The sequence below is a fragment of the Micropterus salmoides genome, unplaced genomic scaffold (assembly GCF_014851395.1).
Source record: "Micropterus salmoides isolate LMB-PRFRI ecotype aquatic unplaced genomic scaffold, ASM1485139v1 Ms_hic_scaffold_4, whole genome shotgun sequence".
In the NCBI taxonomy this organism is placed as follows: Eukaryota; Metazoa; Chordata; class Actinopteri; order Centrarchiformes; family Centrarchidae; genus Micropterus; species Micropterus salmoides.
The window spans coordinates 2,231,651-2,248,246 of NW_024043372.1; the positions used below are offsets into that span (position 1 = coordinate 2,231,651).

At 40.8% G+C, this 16,596-nt stretch overlaps 1 long non-coding RNA gene across 1 annotated transcript; it reads left to right on the plus strand.

Annotated features, from left to right (window-relative positions):
* Positions 1-11,770: 11,770 nt before the first annotated feature.
* LOC119886862 lies at positions 11,771-13,542 on the plus strand. Its single transcript, XR_005441560.1, has 3 exons — positions 11,771-12,190; positions 12,332-12,690; positions 12,787-13,542. It is a non-coding gene; the product is annotated as an uncharacterized LOC119886862 (long non-coding RNA).
* The last annotated feature ends 3,054 nt before the right edge of the window (positions 13,543-16,596 follow it).

The window sequence follows — 16,596 nt, forward strand, 5'->3', positions numbered from 1 at the left end:
TACCACCTCTTTAAAAACATATTTGACCCTTTAATCATCTTAACATCTTTTTAGTCTAGCCTGTTGACATTTGTTGGCGTAATAATAAATTAAGCTGTTATAATCATAGTTAAATAATATCAAGTAACCTCTGACATATCTTTAACTTAATTTATGGTTAAGAAATAAGTTGAGTAGAGTTGAAAACAACGGCCAAAACTACAACAAGATGGTGAAACATGCTGTCAAAATATCAAACAGACTTAACTTCTTTACATAGAGAAAGCTGTAATTTTTCATATGTTGGGTTACTTTTTTGAGGGCATCCTTTCATTTAAACCGACGGCCGGCAGCCACCTCTCTCCTCCACTTCCAACAGCTGACACCAGCAGTTAGTTCTAAAGCTGCGGTCGGTAACGACTGAACATACAATGCAAAAACCTTCTCTCTTCTCCGCCTCTCTCTCTGCTGCTCGTTTCCCTCTGCTAAGCCCCGCCCACCAAACCAAGAAGGACCCGGTTGTCCTGGAAACATCATCCTGTCTAGGGTTCGCTCTTCCCAGTGAGAGCCTCACCAGCGACTCTCGCAGCAACTCTCTTCTAAAAAAACAAGAAACTGGTACACAACCAACCGCTTTGAGAAGTTATTCCCCTCTGTTTGTCATCATGCCTCTTTGCCACTCATTTAAAAAAAATGCCATGGCATCGAACATAATGAACCTGAAGCTCCGTGTGGAGCTGGGACATGATCACACGAGGAGGGATGAGCAGTTCTTTCACTGCTGTTGGTTTTTCCAACCAGTTCTCATTCCCAACTCGTCACATTTGGACGCTAAGTCAACACCCATAGTGTGGCTTTTTAACGCCCTGGGTACCCTTTAGCATGTACGTATTTGCACGTATAGAGCTACACAGTCAAGTTAACAATAATAAATATGCAATGTCTGGTTAGACTTTCAAAATAAAACTAGTGGTTAAAGTTGTGAATCCATATATGGTTCGTTCTTTGATTATTTCTTTTAATAACTAAATCAGAAAAACAAAAAAGCAAGTTGTTTTTTGTTTTTTCCGTTTTAAAACCAAAGGTTACGACTTGTCACATTTTGCTGAACCTGTGGTTGCTGGTTCTAATCCTGGAGCTGTAACGTTACATTACCTGTTAAAATGTCTCTCAGCAGAACATTAAACCCCCAACTAACCAGTGAAAGAGCTCAGTTCCAAACCAGTTTAAACTGTTATTAATAACCACCTCTGTTCCCTGGCAACTCGTCCCTCTGGACTTTAATGAGAACATATTTTTAGTTATCTTACATGGTGAAATAAGGGTAAAGAATCCTCTTCAATGGATGAGGGTGTCAAGGTCAGAATTAAAGAGCCTTTTCTACATTTTTAAACAAAAGAATTTCAATGTTAAATGCATTTAAATTGGTAAAAATGAGGTGAGTTTAAAGAATGTCATTATGTGAGTTCACTATGGGGGATTTGACAGCATGGTTTGAACAAAGCTCACATGCAAAGACAACCTGGAGAGAATGTAATGTACATTTCTTTCCATAAATGATTCTCATTACAAACAACAGCTGCTGTGGCTGAACCTCACATGTTTAGTCCATTTAGTTTTTTAAACAATTCTTCTCATTTTCATAATAATTGGCTGCATGTGGGGTGGCATGGTGCTGCAGTGGTTAGCACTGTCACCTCACAGCAAGAAGGTCGCGGGTTCAAAGCCAAGTTGCCCCGGCCTTTCTGTGTGGAGTTTGCATGTTGTCCTCGTTGGTTCTCTCCGGGTGCTCTGGCTTCCTCCCACCATCCAAAGACATGCAGGCTAGGTTAATTGGTTTCCCCGTGTGAGTGGTTGTTTGTCTATGTGTAGCCTTGCGATGGACCTGTCCAGGGTGTATCCTGCCTTTTGCCCAAAGTAAGCTGGGATTGGCCGGATGGATGGCTGCATGTGGCCAACAAGTCCTTTTGTGATGACTCTTGAGTTTCCTTCTGTCTCTCTGCCGGTTCTTATAGATGCATGTGGCCGCTGGTGTTTGCATAATGTTCTCCAGCTCATTTTCTTGTGTTGGACGTGTATGTAAATAAGACTGTATGTGGCAGCTCAGAAACAGCAGCTGCAGCAGCTCCTGTAGCAGCACATGGTTTCTTTTGGCCCACCACCTCCACACTTTGGAGGAGGATCAATGTTTATGTTAATGCTGCATATTTTCTTTCCTTCTAAAAAAATGTATTATTTTTATATAGGCTATAGTTTCTTTCTATACTTCCTCTGAAATTCTAAGTTACATTATCACAATAAAGCAGTAATGTTGCAGCGATTTGCTGGCATTAAGATTAAAACTGAAATTAATTATTTCTCAGTACCCACAAATAAGAGCTAAATCATGTGTTTTTTTGTCCTGAGAAGCTTCTTTTCTAGCAAATCAGATGATCAGATCTGCTCTGACAGATGTACAGTTACCACACATATATATATCTATATCAATCTATATTTTAGTTTACTTATTTAACCAGTATAGGTCCTACTGAGATAAAAAAAAATATATATATATTTTTCAAGGGCCAAGATCGGCAGCAGCACAAAATAAAAGGATTACTACTAAAACAGGTTCTCCCAACTATTCTAGACTCCATTGCGTGTTTATATGTCCCTGCTTTTATTCACCCGCTGATCCTACTGTTTTATACAAATCACATTTCTATCCAATCTGCACTTTCTAAAATACTGAAAATCAGTTTACAAGAGGATTCTTCAGCAGCATTAGTCTGAATATTTAATATTTATATCTTACATGTGCAGCTGCTCCTGTCAGAATGAACAAATAGTCACAACATTAAGCTTTTAATTTGAAACCAAGCTTAGATTAACATCTGTCTGTATTTGCTCGACTGATTGATAATAATTAAACAATTCTCTCCTGATCAGGACTAAATTTATGTTTCTTAACAACATTTAATGACAGGAAACACGGGAGAATCTGAAATGTGATTTAGCATCAATGGATTTGTGAAATCATCACCTTCATTTGTATTTCTGTCTCTTCTTGTATGACTGTGAGTGTTTGTTAACGAAGGATGTGACTGACTGTGTTCACAGAGAGAAGAGTTTTAGAAAAGTTAAAAACAGTAGTTACATCCAAATAATTCAGAGAACACAATGCAGGTAAATTCAAATATGAAGGCACAACAAGAACATGCAACAATAAAAACAGCATCACATAATAAATAACATATTGAATCAACACAACATCAGGGTTAGATGCTGCTAGAGAACTCTTCAGATGAGCCCTGATGGAACCAGAGGAACTAAACCAGCCCCAGTTGGTTCCTCTCGTGCTTTAGCATTACATTTGAGTCACAGTGGCAAGAATCAGTTTCTCAGTAAGATAATTAACCGGTGATGTTTAAAAACCTCAGAAGTGGTTTAACAAAACTTCCTGAAGGTATTGCCCCACCCCTCAATGACTCTTTGAACCATCTGCATGAAATTAACTCAGTCTGAGGCAACATGAAAAAGATTTTTAACCTGTTTCTAACATCGTGATTCAGTTTTGTAATCGACACAAAAATGGTGGCTGGAAATGAAATGGAAAGTGGAATTAAAATGTACGGTGTATTTAAAAAGTTTAAGTCTATATTTCTGTTACTTTCTACAGTCCATTCATAAAAAGAGCTCTGACGTTTAATTTCAGGCTACCTGCATCACAGCACAAAGTCACAACAGGTTACAAATCTGTTTGATCAAATCTGTTTTCATCCAGATGTTTCAAAGAGTGTTTAATGATTCTGAAAATACCTTCAGAGCAGCTGGAAGTTTTGTTAAACAAGTTTCTGTCAGAGAAACTGGAGCTTCTGTCTGTGAGTCAAATGAAGGCGTGATACTAACACAGGAGAGGTACAAACCTTTAGACAGTGAGAGACTACCACTTCCTGTTCTTTCTTTTAAATCTCATTACAGCCAATTAAAGAGCCAAATAGGAAGCTTTTGAACTGCTATTATGTTCATCTCTGTCTTTCAATTCAATTCAATTCAAATTGGTTTTATTGGCATGAATGTGTAATAACAATTTTGCCAAAGCATCATACATACTACATAAGATCAACCAACCCATACATCTCATTAAACAAGTAATCAAAACGTATGTGTATATAATATATATATTAAAAATAAAACAGTAAGCGTGTGTGTGTGTGTGTCTTAAAAAATAAAATAAAATAAATAAATAAAACAGTAAGCGTGTGTGTGTGGATGTTAAAAAAAATATATATATATATTAAAAATAAAATAAATAAATAAAACAGTAAGCGTGTGTGTGTGTTAAAAAATAAAATAAAATAGATAAATAAAACAGTAAGCGTTTGTGTTAAAAAAAAATATTAAAAATTAAAAATAAATAAATAAATAAAATGGTAACCGTGTGTGTGTGTTAAAAAATAAATATATTAAAAATAAAATAAATAAATAAAACAGTAAGCGTGTGTTAAAAAAAATATATATATATATTAAAAATTTAAATAAAATAAATTTAAAAAACGGTAAGCATATGTGTGTGTATGTTTAAAAAATAAATATATATTACAAATAAAATAAATCAATAAAACAGTAAGCGTGTGTGTGTGTGTGTGTTAAAAAAATAAAATAAAATAAATAAAACAGTAAGCATATGAGTGTTTGTGTGTGTTAAAAAAGTATATTAAAAATAAAATAAATAGATAAAACAGTAAGGGTGTGGTTAAAAAAATATATATATATTAAAAATTAAATAAATAAAACGGTAAACGTGTGTGTATGTTAAAAAAATAAATATATATTAAAAATAAAATAAATCAATAAAACAGTAAGCGTGGGTGTGTGTGTGTGTGTTAAAAAATAAAATAAAATAAATAAAACAGTAAGCATATTTGTTTTTGTGTGTGTTAAAAAAATATATTAAAAACAAAATAAATAAATAAAACAGTAAGCGTGTGTGTGTGTTTGTTAAAAAATAAAATAAATAAAACAGTAAAGCAGCAGAGAGACATGCAGAAGGTTTTTGCATTTGTATGTTCTATTGTTACCAACTGCAGCTTTAATAAGGATCAAAAACAGGAAAAAAAGCCAGCAGATAAAGTAGCATCAGAGTGTTCAGTCTGAAAATAAACCCAAACTAAACCGGCAGGAGAAAACCGAATTCTGGTGCAAGGCATGCCAGGTGCGCCTGTGTATCATCATCATGTTTAGGGAAATGCATTGGCAGGAAAAAATGACAGTTTCTGTCCAAAAACGTTGACACAGAGTGCCCAAAAAAATTAGCTTAACTCATAAACACAAGAAGCCAGCAGCTTCAAATCACTGCTAGCACTATCCAGACATGTGTGCAACTTTATATGTTGAGGGTTTTCAGTGCTGTTTTCAATAAAATAAAGTTGAAGTTCTGTTTATTGTTTAGTGGAGGTCTCACTTGTTAGGACCAAAAACATAATGTGATCCTTTCTGCTGATTTGAGGGAAAATTATTTAAGTTTTTATTGTATTGTTGCCAAAAAGAAACCAATCATAGATGAGTGATACAAGAATGTATATTTGGTCAAAAAAGCATACTGTAGCCTAAATTGCTTTCTGGTATAAACACGTTATTATGGACGGCACAAAGAACTGCTTACATATGCAAATTAATATGAAATAACATTCTTGGTATCTCTGAACTCTTTAAATTTGGTGCTGCAGCTTCAGTTCTTTTAATTGCTGAAAAGAGCGGGTTGGCCGTTAATCGGAAGGTCGGCAGTTCGATCCCTGGCTCCCCCTGGTTGCATGTCGAAGTGTCCTTGTGTAAAAGCGCTTTGAGTGGTCGAAAAGACTAGAAAGGCGCCATACAAATACGGAGCATTTACATGTTGACACGACCCACATGACGTGTGTTTGACACATGAAGTGTTTGGCTCAGATGTTTCCTTCATTGGAATAAAACCCTTAAATGATCTCTTTATGGATCCTTTATATGTGACTTTAGAGAAATTGATTACAAGGTGTGCAATGAGGATTTAACAGCAAGTGCAGAACGTTCCAACAGCAAGAAGGAAAACTTGAGATGCAGCGCAGCGTCCTGATGCAAACAAGTTGTAGATTGAGTTTTTTTCTGCTTGCTTAGGTGCAATTTCTGACACTATAGGCTATTTTTGCAAAACTCTACACACTAACAACAAAACCAAAAAAGCAAAACATTATATATCTCTTGCAAAAGCAAACAAGTCTTTCAATGCTCTTTGTAAATTTGTGTTTTCCTCCTCAGCCTTTCAGATTAGTTTACCTGTAAACCGCCTGTTACCACCCTAAAAACCCACCTGAGTCGTGAGTTTTTATTAGTCTGCTGCTGATGTAATCAGAAAGTCACCCTCCTCCAACACACTGCCAAGCGTAGCTCAAGGTTGTTTGGGTCACGGTATTTACCATGTGGCCTCCTGAGGTGTGGAGCTAGCATTTAGAAAGAAGCATCAAACTGAGCTGCTGACATTCAGAACACACAGCCTGCAGCACTCGTGACGAACCAAACCTTCACCTCGGCTCCAGGAAGGACATCACAGCGGCTGCTGCTTTATTTCTTTTCCAGTCAGAATGCAGAACGTCCTCGCTGCAGCAGGTGTGGACACTTTACATGGACATTTGTTTCTTTTTATTTTAAATGTGAGTGAATCTGTTCCAGGTTTCAGTCAGCAGCTTTAAACAAGCAGCCACGTCATGAAGCAGATCAGTAGACGACAGCTGTTTGTCTTAGATAATATAGTCTAATCACTGAGCACATACTAAAGATGCAGCCAGGAGCGGAGCACTGAGACTTTCCAGACGAGTCGTCTCCTCATCCTCAGTTCGAGCCTGTGAATATGAAGCTGCACCGAGGAGCACGGGGAAGCTGCTGAGTGTTTCCTCTCCTGCACGAGATGAGGACGTCTGACATTTCAGGTGCTTTTAGACAGCGGGCAGTTGCTGCCATGACGGTGACATTTAGCGCTTTTTAGTGAAATATTTAAAATAGTTTTGAATATGTACACTCAGTGTCCAGTTTATTAGGCACACCTCGCTAAAACAAAGTCTGTCCTGTGGTAAATCCTCCTTCAGGAAGGTTATAATGTTCAGTTTGTGTTTTGTATGATCAGCGTAGAGGATGTAGAGTTTGTGCTGCTGCTGAACTGGATTGAGTTCCACTGACACCCCATTTAAAAACACTTCTGTAGATGTGTGGAGTCGTTTTCTACGGTGCTGAGTGATCCTAAACTCGTCTGCCTGATTGAAGCATTTTATGGTTTTTGCAAAATCTCCTCCTGTTTCTCAGCGTTTTGCTGTAACCAGGCTCAGATTGGCCCACAAAAATAAAACCCAGCGCAGCAACAAGAACCAGGCTGTGATCCCTCCTCTGTCTCACCTCTGCAACAAGTGTAACGTACAGACGCTGCTGCAGTGCTGTGTCGCTCTGTTGTTTTGAACATTTTCCAATGCAGATATTGAGCCTCTCGCTGCCAAAACTGCCTCCTTCTTCCCAAGAAAATGGAACATAAACTCTCTCCAGCTCCAGCGGGGCTTTTCTGGCCCATTTTTCCTGCATATCAGTAGTTGTTGTTTAAAGACGGCACAGTATACTGAAGAATTAGTATTGTCAAGACTGGCCGCCGCTGGCAAACAGTCAAGGTGCATCATGCAGCTGAAAAATAGTTGTTAAAGGCAGAAACAGCCTGCGGATCGCCAGAAACCTGAGGATTCCTCCTCCAGCTGTGCAAAGGATTTAAATTTTAATATCTGGGTTCTAAAGATAGGATGTTTTTATATATTGTTCTACCTCCTCATTGCTCTCTCTCCTCTGCAGCATCCTTCCTGTCTCTCCCTGGCCTCCCCCCTCCTCCCAGTGTGTTGCCCAGTACAGGGACAGTCTCTGTGAATCAATGACTCTGAGGACAGGCAGGCAGAGGCAGAGGAGGTGGACGGGAATCTCAACTAAAGGCCAAGGACGGCCTGCAGGAGATAAGAGAGAGGGAGCAGCAGAAAGGTGGAGGAGGAGTGTGAGGGCCTGAACAGAACATAGAGTTTTATAATGCTGCGTTACAAAAGCAGATATTTTGGCTGGATGTTTAGCATAAATACTTTTTTATTTCCAATTTCTCTTGTTTCTCAGTAAACGCTTCTTCAACCAACTCTTCCAGCAGCAGCAGAGTTCTGTCAGGCGTTCACTTTGACTTTTCCCCTAAAATACCACGAATTAAACTCAACCCTTCGTTCACAAAGATGGTGAACATTCCACCTGCTGAACGTCAGCCTGTTAGCATGCTAATGTTAGCAGCCCAGGAGAAGCACAGCTGCAGCTTCAGGCAGGAAGGAGCTTCTTTATTTTTCAGGCTTTTGACTGTTTTCACAAGCGAGAGAGATGAATGTCACTTTAAAAGTTTCTGTCTGTAAACGTTACAGAGAGTAATTCCTGTTGTGATCAACCACTCACTGAATCCCAGTCTCCACAATCACAGACTCTGAAGTGGGTTCCTAGTCAGTCTACGAGGGTCCTGCTGTCAAATCGTCAGGTGCATCAGGTCTCTGTTGCAGACTTTCTGAACCCTTTATGCACACTTTCTGTATGTCTGCCTCTCTGCAGACTTTGCCTGAGGGAATCACCCACAGTTCACAGTGTTTAATGCTGTTTCGATAAACATTATTAATTTGATTAGGCTACCTGAAAGTGACCTCTCGTCCACGGGTCATTTTCAAATAATCAGTTTACTCGTCAGGAGCCTGGAATACTTTCATATCAGACAGTCGGCCCCTTCAGTGCCTCGGCTGTTAAGAATATAAAAAGTGTAAAATTAAAAGTCCTCAATTGTTTTGGTGTAGTGAAGGTAGCGTAACGTGATATGTTGCAAAGTGCGGTGCTGTCCCGCATTTTCTCATCAATCCCACCAATACTGATTTGTGTCTTAATACGTGGATCTGTGGATCCAAATGTAGCTAAAATATAAAGTATAGAACAGAAATGCAGTTTTCTGTTTTGCTGATCCTCCAGCTGCTGGAAGATGAGGAGGCTTTTCCTTGTGAACGTTTTTTACGTTTGATGTTTTTAAGCTGCTTTGTTCCTTTTTTTTAACTTTACAGGCAAATGAACACATCCTGCGTTTTGGAGACTAGTGGAGGGTATGTTTTATCCTAAATACAACGTTACCTTTACATTGTTACCGCCTGTATGAAAGTATTAAATGTCTCTGAGCAGTTTCTATAGGTAGTCGCACAGAACTCATCTTTGCACGAAGCATGTTCCATCGTGGACACAACGTCGCGGTGCACCTGGTCAATAGATAAGTCGCTGCTGGAGGGTTTTATCAAAGAAGTTGCATTGCTTATTTACGTGTAGAAAACATCTTGTTAATTGTGTCTATTGAAACTCATGCCAGCAGAGGCCGGAAGAAAACACGCTGCTAGAAGGCCTGAGTTTTTGAATGGAGTTTGGTTGGCTGTGTCGTGAAAGGTGTGAGACCTCAGAAGGACAAGACACAAAGAAATGAAATATCAAAACCCGAAACAAACACCTTTACTCTCCGAGTCCAGTTTTTAAATCTCTACATTGAATTTTCCAAATAAATATCAGCCAATCAGGAATTTCACTGAGTAGATACGAGCTACCATCAGTCAAACAATCTGACTTCATTTGTAAAACACTTTCACACAACAAAACACAAACACACACACACACAAAGCGATACATGACTTTGTAATTAATAAATCACCCAAAATAAAAATAAGAACAGAGGAAATGCTGTTAAAATTCATCAATTTGTAATGAGACAGGATTAAAAATAAAGAGAAAATCTTCTGTAACTACGGAAGAGACCATCTGCTTCATGTTTACACCCGCACGCACATGCCCTGAACGTGTACCTGAACGGCCGATAGACGTGCGTTTGCAGTTGTTTTAATGTAGACGGAGATGGACTCCAAAACGCAGGTGTGGACGGAGATCGTATTCGTTTTAATTAGTAGTGTGGATGGGGCCTCAGCCTCCTCTGCTGCCCTCAAGTCTTCAGGACGAGAGGACCGTAGTAATAAATGGACGCCTCACAGGTGTTGATAAGTAAACGGCCAGTACCAGAAGACCTGAGGCTTCAGAGGCTGGCTAATGTGATAAATAGATGGGACCAGGCCCATTAGGAGCCCTGTAGACCAATAAAAGGATAACAACATCGATCCTGAAGAGAACAGGTAGCTGGTGCAGAAACTCTGTGTCATGTGGGCTTCTGCTGGTCCTAGAGACCACATGTGCAGCTGAGTTTGGAAGAAACTGAGACACATTCTCTCACATTCTGCTCTGAAATCTACAGCAGAACCCAAAGTTTGTTTCTGTGTCGTTCATTAATAAAACTGCCTTCTGAAACAACCCGTTACTGACTGAGATAACATGTTCTGGTGTTTGTTTTGATATTGCCGTTATAAATTGGCCGCCCTGCTCTCTAAATAAAGACATCGACCATCACAAATCTTGTATCAGTCGACCACTATTGTCAATAAACACAGCACCGTGCTCCCAGCAATCACTTCAGAGCCGCGTGGCTCAGAAGCCTGGAGTTATAAACGTGAAACACTGTTCACTGTGGTGAAAATACAGGCTTCACAGTCCAAACACAAGAGAGTCTCCCTGTTCTGATGTATTTTTACACTTAAAGCACAAATCCACAACACACACCTACACATGTTGTGTACTTTCCTGTGTTTCTGCCGGTTGGTCATTCAGCTCATGAAGCCAGTTTAGGGATAAAAGCAACAGCTACATCAAACGTGTGTCAACAATGTGAGCAGATCAGCTGATCATGTTCTACACACAGATTGAAACTGACGCATTATAACACCTGAAAATGCACACAGCACTTGTAAAATGGTGAATCATTTCTGGCTTTTATTAGCAATTCAGTTCAAATAGAAAAATAAATCCAGCTCAGCAGGAATCAAAACAACAGATTACAAGTCAAGTGGAGGCTTAGCGCTCACAGTTAGGAGTCATTCAGCTCTGAGCGGGTTCACGTATTCACAGGCCGCACACATCATGTGTGTGAGTGTGAGGGGGGGGTGTTCACTCTTGACCCCGTCCATCTTGTGAAAAACACAATCAGAGGAGTGGTTTTCACTGTTAACTTAAGTTAAACATGTTGTTATTGTATCGCGTGTCTACCTGTTAATTATTCACGTGACACAGGAACAGTTTCTACCCACAAGCCATCACTCTGCGGGACAGTTAACAATCTCTGTGCAATAACCTGATGACTCTGACTCCACCTGTATATTTACTACTTGATATTTTTTTTGTTATTGTAGCAACTGAGTAGCTGTTAAATTTTTTAGTAAACTCTAAATATCATGTCCACCTACCTCATGTAGCTAAATAATAATCTCTGCTTCACTACATTTTTGTCTCGCTGTCTACAGATGTTGTTTATTTTGTGTTTATGGTCGTGGGACTTTTCATGACCCCTGATTCTTTTACTGTTTCACAACACAGATTTCGCTTCTGATGCAGCTGAAATGCCAGTACTAACCGCACATAGCACACCACAACCACACTCCTCTTCCTCTCTCACCACAGGTAGACGGCGTCTCCAGAATGCTGCGGTCCATCCAGCCGAGTGGGAAGGAGGTGGACTTTCTCCTGAGGAGTGCAGAAACCCAAGGCTTCCTGAACCGACTGAAGGAAGCTCAGATGGGTCCTCGGCTATGAGACGTGTCAGAATTTGACAGCAGCTGGCCCGGACTTGCACAGGAAGTGTCAGGAGTACATTGAGCAAAGCCACGTACAAAAGAAGGTTAGTTGTTAATCTCCTGCTGTGCGATGGCTTTAATGGCTGTTTGGTTTTTCACTTATCTGGGTTCAACCGCATCAGTAATGTCCATCTGGCTCTCCACGAGTGTCGCAGAGTCTCCCCCGAGTCAGACAGGGACACGCTGGGCATCTACAGGAAGCTGCTGGAGCACCAGCATGTGGGCTAATACTGCGAAGCCATCCTGATCCTGTAACACCTCCAGAAAGCAGGAGCAGAAGTACTTTCCCCCACAGTGTTTCCTCAGTTGGTAGAATATATCGCATGTCCAGATTCAAATAAAGCAGGGTTACTTTGTTCTGTTGTCATTAACTCCCACTGTGTCCTTGATTGTTTTCCAGACAGCGTAAAACAGCCTCAATGCAGATAGCGATGTTTGCCCTCAGCGGTGAGGAGGTAAGTTCTCCAACAGGCTGAAAAATGAATAACTGGAACAGCAGAATCATAGAGCCCTGTTAATGTGTTGTACAGAGAAAGAAGAAAAATAATTCAGGTTTGAGAGTGAGATTGTTATCTGGGAGTTTTTCTTCTTTGCAGCTACAAATTGCCAAACATCACCAGCCAAGAGGTCAGACAGGTTGCTGAGACTGATTTTACACTCCACTGCCTACTTTACATCGCTGCTGAGGACGCCCAGTATCGTGGCCACCGCCAACCTGCCGAACAGTTTAGCTACTCTCTCTCTCTCACAGCTGCTTCCAGTCCAGCTGGTTTTTGTTTGTTTCCCGTCTTGCAGCTCTCCTGTTGAGCCAAGGGAAGAGAAGAGTGGTCGGGGACAGAAGAGAAGCAGAGACGCCGCTGAGCAGGACGACAGGGACGTCGCTGCGTTTCTTCAACACTATCCCGGGAACAGCGAACGGCCAAGCGCCCACAAAGAAGCAACAGACCGCCGCTGGGTTCGCAGCTGATTAACAACATTTCTTTAAACAAAAGCAACGTAGAATTCACAAATAGTGGACCAGAATTTAATCTGAATGTTCTCTCTTTGACAGCTCAGAGTTCAAGACACACCCCCAACTGTCCAGAAGGTCAAAGAGGTCCAAAGGACATCGTTGCAAAGAGGAAACCAGCCAAGGGGTCCGTGTCTCAGAAGGGAAGTGGACAGGCCGGGCCATCAAGGATTTCGGTAGCAGCGAAGGGCAAAGTATGTAAAACTGCCTGTGAGCAGGAGAACATTAATCCAGCAGCCAAACATCGAGTTAATTATAATCCTAAAACGAAGAAGCACGTTGATGCCACCTTCTTCTGACCACAGGGGTTGTTGCCACCAAAGACTTTCCCAAAGGCTCCATCATTTGTGATTATCACAGCAGCACAGGGCAGGGGGATGATGGAGGCCGTGTAGGATGAGCTTTGCGACCTTTTCTTTTTTGCTTTCTCAGTCGGCAGCTGACAACGACAGTCTGCCTCCATGTTTTTGTCACATTTGTTCACACGAGATTCTGGAAGATCCCGAGTCCCCAGAAAGTGTGTGGTCCTGCGTCTGGACTGAACCGTTCTTAAGATTTAAATTTAAAATAAAATAGATAGATAGATCTGTTCAATCGGTTCAGACCGGTTGCCTATCTGGTGGTAAACACCAGATATTAAAAGTAATGGAAGTCTTTTCAAAAGAAAAGAAAATATTTAATCTGAAATTATTCCTAAACAGAATAAAACCAACTGACTCACTCCCAAGACGTCACATATGGACGCTTGGTCAAGAGCCATAATCGTCAGTTTGTGACGCACTAGGGATCCCTTTGACGTCATAGTTCGACGTATTGAGGGAAGCCCTGTTGTGTCAGTTTTTGATGGTAAAGGCAAGTATGATATTTAAGAGAAAAGACGAAGTAAGGAGGTGATTGGGGTGGATAGAGGGCCAGAACCTGGACCTTGAAGCAGGAGAACAGGGTTTGTGTCCCGTGCGAAACAAAACATTAAATGTTTTTATTTAGGCGAGTGAGGTAAATTGACATTAACGTTAGTTAACTTAAGTCTTAATTGACATACATAGCTATTTTAACCCAAACCATGATCTTTTCCTAACCTTAACCAAGTAGTTTTGTTGCCTAAACCCAACCAAGTACTTTCTGTGCCTAAACCTAACGAAACTGCAACGTTTCACGACTTTAATTATGCGCGTTTCAACATGGCAATGTATCGAAACGTTACGTTTTATCTTGAAAGTGTAACCGGATATTGCATATTTATTGTTGTTAAGCGTTGCTAACTTGACTGTGGATCCCTAAACATCAATAATTGATGCAAAAGGGCTACCCAAGTCTTTAAAAAGCGACGACAAAGGGCCTTGACCATGCGTCAGACATTTGACGAGTAGGGAGTGAGACTGTGTTGCTGGAACATGTCCAGCGAGCGACACAGAAACTGTGCCCAGGTGGCGTCATTTGCTGTTAGTAGTTCACCTTAACTAATCAGCAGTGGGATAAACAGTTTTCACTTGTATGTAGACACTTTCTCATGGAAATAAACAGAACATATAGAAACACAATATTTATGTTTTGGGATTTGGGGGGAAATCAAATCTCATCAAGTGAGAAAGTAAGTGGGTGGAGGAAGGATGGAGATCCAAAGAGAAGCAGAATACACAGAGGAGAGAGAGAGAGAGGGAGAGGGAGAGAGACCTACAGTCCTCTGTTGGACTGAGACAAAATCACTTTCATGCTCCAGATGGATGTTTGGGTCGATGGGTTCTGCAGAGCCTCACAGCGGTTCCTGAACAAGAAGCCTCCATAATAGGCACCAAAGGGAGAAGCACCAGCCATCACACCAACACACCAATCACCCAGCACCACAGACGGATAGTTATCAGGTCCTCCTCCTATTGATTTCTCTTACAGAGGTATTTACGGCCAGAAAAGAAATACAGTTATCGTCCACGGGGCAGCGGGCGCATTTATCTCCTTTAACTGGCCTCGGGCTTTTTTTAACTACTTCAGTGCCGGGGCGGCTCATCACAGATGGCAGAGAGGTGGCGGCGGACTCCTGGGAGAGCTGGGCTTTGTAGAGAGAACTAATGATCCGTCTGTCGGTGGTGGGAGGCTGCAGGGACCAGTCGATGTGAAAAGAGCTGAGGCTGCGTCAGGAAGTTCACCCTGTGTGGAGGACATCAGGCCTGACGCTGGATACACACTCTACATGTTGTAAATGGCTGGCTTGCATTTAGGTTTGTTTGTTTTTAACTCTGTGGGATGGATGGATCCACACAATGATACTGATACATGGTATAAACCACCGATAGTGGATTTTTGAGGCTCGTGCTGATTTAAAAAATATGTGACCTATTCATTTTCTGTTTTTACATAAATAAACAATCTTAAAAAACGTCTTCTTTTCAAGTAAAGTGACTCAAAAACACACTGAGCGTGACATTTTACAGTGTAAACACCTCGGGTATGTAAAACAAGTCATTTTACAATTAAAGCAAAATTAAATTATTTATCATACATTAAAAGCTATTTTGTATAAATGAGTGAGATGAAACCAGGACTAGACTTTGAGCCTGATCTCCTCTGGTAGACTGATCCAGACTGTAGGGGCCCTGTCCCCTTTGGTTTTTAGCCTAAACCTACCAGAGGATCTCAGTCTGCACTTCTTTAAGTTTGTATTTGATAGAATATCTTCTTATCTAAATTAAAAGGACGGAAACAAATGTAGATGTGACACAAAAGACAATCTATTATTTTGGACGGTAAAAAATGGTGGATTTTTTCTTGGCAGGTGAGCCAAAAAAGTTCATTTCCACCCCTCCCGCAAATCAATCAGTGTGCTTGCTAAGTCCCGTTTTCCTCCCTGAGACCACCACAGCTGCTCGTAGATTATTATTGCAAACATGCAAAGAATAAAACTGTTGTACATAATGTGCTCCATACTGCATGTGTAAATATCTATTGTAAGTTATTATGATGCACAGATGGAGGTCAAATATGTACAGAAATGACCAACAGATGAGGCTCGTTAACAATCTTCTAATAAAACTCACAGATGGAGGTGATGGACATGACGTGCAAACATAGATTGTTGAACAGTTACTGACGGACGTAGCCTGCATGCAGATGTACTGATACATGTATATAATGTGTAAGAATCCGTGTGAACGTGCACGACAGAGCTACAGAGATGTGCTGAAGGATAAACAGGTTTGGAGGTCAGCGCTGTGCAGCAGAGCAGATGTCTACAGCAGCTCGCAGCGGGGGAACACACAGAAACACATTACAGAGACAGTGTGTTGTGACCAGACAGCAACACCCTCCTGATGTCTGACGCTGTTGTGCCAGGAAGCTTTGTGCAGCCAGATGGCAATGACATAACCTCCCTTTCTTTACTACAGTCTGCGGGGCCTCCATGTCTGACCCGCACAACAGCAACGAGCAGCGGCCACTTCAAGGTGACAGAGGACGAGTCCGGCTTTACTACTCCCTACTTTAAAGGAGAGCAGGATGAGGTTACGTCTGAAGGCTGTAGAGAAGCTCAGATCATTTTAAAAAGTAGAAATTGTGATTTAGTTTTAAGGGGAAAAAGTTAGTTTGCTAACAATATCCCCTTTCACAGCCTGTGATTAGCAGAGCTAAATAACATCCAGCTGAAATCAATGAATGTGAACTGCTGATGAAGAGCTATTGATCTGACTGCTGGATTATTCCACTTTTGCGGTTTATGTTCATCATTTCTTCTTTGGATGGTGACAGTCAGTGATTAATGGTAAGGTTATTTTGGATCCACACACTTGGGACACTGCCTCCTCTTGTGTATTGAGTTGTTCTTGAGATGCCACTCTAACTACAGTAACACTTAATTAACAG